This window comes from Toxorhynchites rutilus, chromosome 2 (genome assembly GCF_029784135.1).
Source record: "Toxorhynchites rutilus septentrionalis strain SRP chromosome 2, ASM2978413v1, whole genome shotgun sequence".
NCBI classification, from domain to species: domain Eukaryota; kingdom Metazoa; phylum Arthropoda; class Insecta; order Diptera; family Culicidae; genus Toxorhynchites; species Toxorhynchites rutilus.
The window spans coordinates 4,103,599-4,109,350 of NC_073745.1; positions in this window are offsets into that span (position 1 = coordinate 4,103,599).

Sequence of the window (5,752 nt, forward strand, 5' to 3'; positions counted from 1 at the left end):
ACACATACAGCTTTTTTCATACTAAATTGTATACATTTCTAAAGAGTTGGAATGTTGATTTGTTTAAGTACACTTCTCACATCATAGTAAACATTCCTTGAACTTGCATGTTTATAATTTGACAATCTATTGACGCTGCTCTTTCTCATGAACTCATAAACAGATCGGATGCTACAGAAGTTAACTTCTCCTTGCTCGCTGATGATGCGAGATAGTGATGGAGTTGCTACACTCACCGATGTAGCAACTCGGTGTCGGTGCTATTCCGGAAACGATTGTTAGAGCGATCCCGGAAAGCAAAGTTCTAAGCAAATAATATGAATATAAAAATCTAAAAATCTAAAAACCCAAAAATCTAATAATCTAAAAATCTAATAATCTAAAAAATCTTAGAATCTAAAAAAATCTAAAAATCTAGAAATCTAAAGAGCAAAAATCTAGAAATCTTGAAAAAATTGAAAATATAGAAATCTAAAAACCCAAAAAATTTGAAAACTGAAATTCTAAAAATCTAAACATCCAAAAATCTAAAAATCTTAATATAAAAATCTAAATATTTAAAAATCTAAAAATGTAGAAATCTGAAAATTTAATAAACCTTTTCTTTTTTCCACAGCTATCAACGTGACGGTAATCGGAAGGCTGAAGTTCATTTATAAAATTTAGTATCATATTTTTCTAGTAATAGTAATGCAGTCAACTCTGCCTAACCCGATGTTCTGTATCTCGATATTTGCCCTAACTCGATGGATTTCATGGCACATTCGATTGATTTTACAAGCATTTTTCTCTCCATAACTCGATACCTCCCTAACTCGACGGTCCCTCGGATATCGAGTTAGAGAGGGTTGACTGTAGTACTAGTAATAGTAATAGTAATAGTAATAGTAATAGTAATAGTAATAGTAATAGTAATAGTAATAGTAATAGTAATAGTAATAGTAATAGTAATAGTAATAGTAATAGTAATAGTAATAGTAATAGTAATAGTAATAGTAATAGTAATAGTAATAGTAATAGTAATAGTAATAATAATAGTAATAGTAATAATAACTTGCGCCAGTAACACCGGCTGAGTGTATCCTATGGCTCATCTTCCCTACTAACACATTCCTAAATTCCCGAGGCATTTATGAGAGGTCGTAGAGTTCTCTGCATCTCTCTTAAGTAAATGTCGAACTAACATTCCTCCCCTTTCCTCAGCAGTTGCAAGGACGTGGCCAGGACAATTCTTAACTGTTGGAGAAAGCATGCCTTCATCTAAGAGATATTACCAATCATCAGCAACGGATGTGGGCTAGTTTTTGACTTAACAGTTCTGAATTCGTACCACCTACGATATTGTGCAACTTGCTCAATGCTAATGCTAATGCCAAAGCTAATGTTTTAGAAAGCATTGAACTGTATTTCCTAAACTCTTTTTTGGAAGGTTTAATGGACCTGAAAAGCGCATTGTTTTATTGAACGGTTCCAATTTACAAAACTTTGTACTCGTGGTTTTGAAAAAAATCATTTCGAACGCCCTCGATGCCGCCTTGTTCTGGATATGCCACCAAAGCAGTTTGTATAAAGAACAAACTTTTTTCTTCTGCTACCTGATGCCGTTTTGCGATTGCGTTTGCCACTCGCCACTCGCTGCAACTGCCTGTTGTCTTGATGTCCTTGATGTTCTGTTCCGAATGCGGGTTTTCTTATCGTCGCGAGCAGCTTTACCAGCTAACTCGATCACTTCGGCGGCCGAAACTATATAACGCCGGCTAGGTGGACTGGTGCACTGGTACTAACGCGCTCGGCCTAGCTACCCTTGCGGGGAACTCCAGATCAACACGGTTCGAGCGGGATTTTGCCTTTCCCTTCACTTTTCCTCCTTTACCATGTCCAGACATGGCTGCTTGGGTTGGTTTGTTGATGTGTTGTGATGCGAACTGATGTGGTGTACGGTTTGAATGAGAATGATCGTTACGGCAGCGGAGCGGGGATTTTTAAGCTGACAGGCTGGCTAGAGAATTACGCATGGAGAGACTGCGACCAATGTTTCGTTCATTTTTTTTCTTTTTCCTTTCCAATCGTGCTTTATTCTATTTCGCTACTACTCTAGTTGCCCGTTTTGGTCGGTACGATTTGAGGAGCACAAAATGGACCAATCAAAAATGGGCACATAGTGCATTTTGACAATGCTTGATATTTCACAATTATTCAATTATTTATCTCAAGAAAAATTAAATGTTATTCGTTATGATAGATGCGTAGATATATTTCCTATCAATTGATGCAAAAACCTTTGCGATCTATTGAGAAATGCTCGAGTTATAAGCGTTCCAAATCTTGCATTTTTTCCTACTTGTTCAGTGCCTGGATTTCCATTTCACCCCCTATATCTTCCGGTTAGACGTAGTCCTACGTCAAAAAAAAGCTGTATGTGTATATGGTAAAAGAAAACTTAGCTGGCATTGCTGCATGTTCAGCCCATCCGTGTCGGTGATTCCTTCAATTGTGATACACTCACTACGACATAATAACTCCGCACTCGATGTATTAGACGAAGGCAAACAAACCGTTCGTCATGATGAAATATGTTCGTGTCTGAGAGAGAGCACTATAATACAGAACCGAACATGCGACGAATTGAAAGTGCAACAAAAACGATCTCTTTACTACCACAAACGCGATATAAAAATGGCTTCCCAGAAAACTTCACTTCACCAAACCATCTCAAAAACATTTTCGAAGAATTGAAAAATCTAATGGTTTCGAATTCACATGCACTATTTTTTGCCCATTCAAAATAAAATAATCAACACAGCACTAACGCGCACATATTTTTCAGTATGCTGCCTCCTGCTCAACACAATGAAAACACAAGAACTCGCAAACGAAATACGCGGAGCACAAGAAATACACGTCCGCACCCGACGGCCGCTCGATTAAAACTCCACAGTTCAATGCTTTCTAAAACAATATCCAAAATAATAATAAAACACAAATTGATTTTTTCATAATTTGTTTGCCAGGATATGATGAGTATGTGAATTTGGCAGTTGTTCTGAGCTTATTGATTTTCACCAATTCTTAAATTGCTTCTGGATTGAAAGTACAGTAATTTACACTTATCTTGACATTTAGCTAATTGGACGGACATGTAATGCGACATATTTAGTTGGACATTGTTGTAAACATAGAGTTCGGGGTCCAAATTATAATCCCACATTGAAAGTCGACACTGTCATCGCAAATGTTCAATTACAGGTTAAAATTAACTCCAATCCGACACTGAGTGGTGGTAATGCGACGTGCCATTGAATGTAATTTACTGTAAAATATGTCACAAGCTGGATGGGAAGAAATTTTCCAACTGTGAAAGCTGTGGCGAGTGGCAAATGCAATCGCTAAACAGAAAGATTTAGCCGAACAAGTTGGGGATATCGAGTGATAACAAAACAATAAACTCTTTAGATTGAAGATAATTTTGTGATCCTGAAAAGGACCCTTTTTAGTCTGCATGTGAATCCAACGAGCGAACAAATCGTAATGAATGTATTTTTTTGCCATCGCTCCCTTTTAACGCTCATTCGTTCGTCTCGTTGGACTCGCTCATCTGGCTGAGTCTGCCGATTTGTCTCTATCCTGTGAGTGTGTACCGCTAGAGTATAAAACACGTGGACCCCAAAAAAATATCTTATTTTCTTTCAAACCGTAAACCCGTGTGGTTGTACGGCATTGGCATCGTGGACGTAACAAAGGAGGACAAGTTAAGGGAAAGGCAAAGTCTCACTCGAACCGTGCAGGTCTCCAGTTCCCTGTTGGTCGCATTCACTGATTGCTCCGCAAGGGTAAGTAGGCCGAACGGATTGGTGCCGGAGCACCAGTATACCTAACAGCGATTATAGAGTTTCGGCCGTCGGAGTGCTCGAGTTGGCTTGCAAAGCTGCTCACGACAATCAGAAAACCCGCATCAAGAACAGAGCAGCTTCGGTTCGGCGCTCATCAAGGCAACAATTAGTTTCAGTGAGTGGCAAAGTGTTTCTCCGGCACGTCGCATTAAATGTAATTTACTAAACAACATGTCACAAGCTGGATGGGAAGAAATTTTCCAACTGTGAAAGCTGTGGCGAGTGGCAAACGCAATAGCTAAACAGGAAGGTTTAACCGAACAAGATGGGAATATCGAGTGATAACAAAAACACAACACCAAAGGTTCTTTTCAGAACCATCAACATATTCATAATGAGTAAACAGTAAACTAATCCATTTTTCAGGTAGATAGGTAGGTATTCACGTAGGAGAAGAAAATAAAACAATATATTTAAAATATATATTTAACAAAAGCTGTCCCCTTTGTATAGTCCTACGTCACTCCGGTTATGTCCCCGACATTACCCACCCGTCTTTTTTTTCAAAAATTTCTATCTCGAAAACTATAAGATTTACAAAATTTTGATCAAAGAAGAAATTGTAGGAAATTGTTCAGATTTTCATAAAAAAATATTTTAAAATTTATTGGTTTCAATTAACACCAATTTTTTTTTTTCAAAAACTCAAATTCAATTTTCTCATAAACGTATTTTTTTTAAATTCCCAAAAAAGTTGTGTGGATAGCCCGTACAATTATCAACAAGTCGTCCATACATTCAAAGATGGGCACTTTTACAGGAAAAAAAGTTTTTCTAACAACTTTTTCATACTTTCTTTGAAAAAAATACAACTTATCCTAATTTTGTTTAAAGTAAAGATAGCAATATAGTTTGATCGACAAAGTTTTAGATCTTCTTAAAATATAAACTTTTGTCGAAGACGTCAACTTTCTATCTTTTATAGTTTTTAGAATATAAGTCAGTTTTTTATGAAGACTCCTGAAAAAAATAATGTTTTGCTCGAAACATTTTTGTGTGTAAACTCTCACGTTTGACGTGTTCTTGACATGTTTCTAAATAGAGAAAAGTTTGTAGAGCATACAAAATGCGATAATTTATACATAAAAATGTAACAAATTCAACAATAGTAGCATTTTTTCGAAAAAAAAACATGAAAAAGTTTTTGTTCGAAAAACTTTTTTGATGTAAATGTGCCCATCGTCCGATTTATGGAAAACTTCTTGGAAATTTTAAGGGCTATTTAAATCTATTTTTTCAGAATTTTAAAAGCATATGTTTGCGAGAAAAATTAATTTTAATTTTTTTTCAATGAAATTTTTTTTCCAAAAATTTCATGAATATTTTTTTCGAAAAAATGCTACTAATGTTCAATTTGTTACATTTTTATGTATAAATTATCGCATTTTGAATGCTCTGCAAACTATTCTCTATTTATAAACATGTCAAGAACACGTCAAACGTGAGAATTTACACACAAAAATGTTTCGAGCAAAACATTATTTTTTTCAGGAGTCTTCATACAAAACTGACTTATATTCTAAAAACTGTAAAAGATAGAAAGTTGACGTCTTCGACAAAAGTTTATATTTTAAAAAGATCTAAAACTTTGTCGATTAAACTATATTGCTATGTTGACTTTAAACAAAATTAGTATTCGTTGTTTTTTTTTAAAAAAAAAAACATGGAAAAGTTGTTGTGTGAAAAACTTTTTTCCTGTAAAAGTGCCCATCTTCGGATGTATGGACGACTTGTTGATAATTGTACGGGCTATTCACACAATTTTTTTGAGAATTAAAAAAAATACGTCTTTGAGAAAATTGAATTTTAGTTTTTGGAAAAAAAATGTTAGTGTAAATTAAAACAATAAATTTTTAAATATT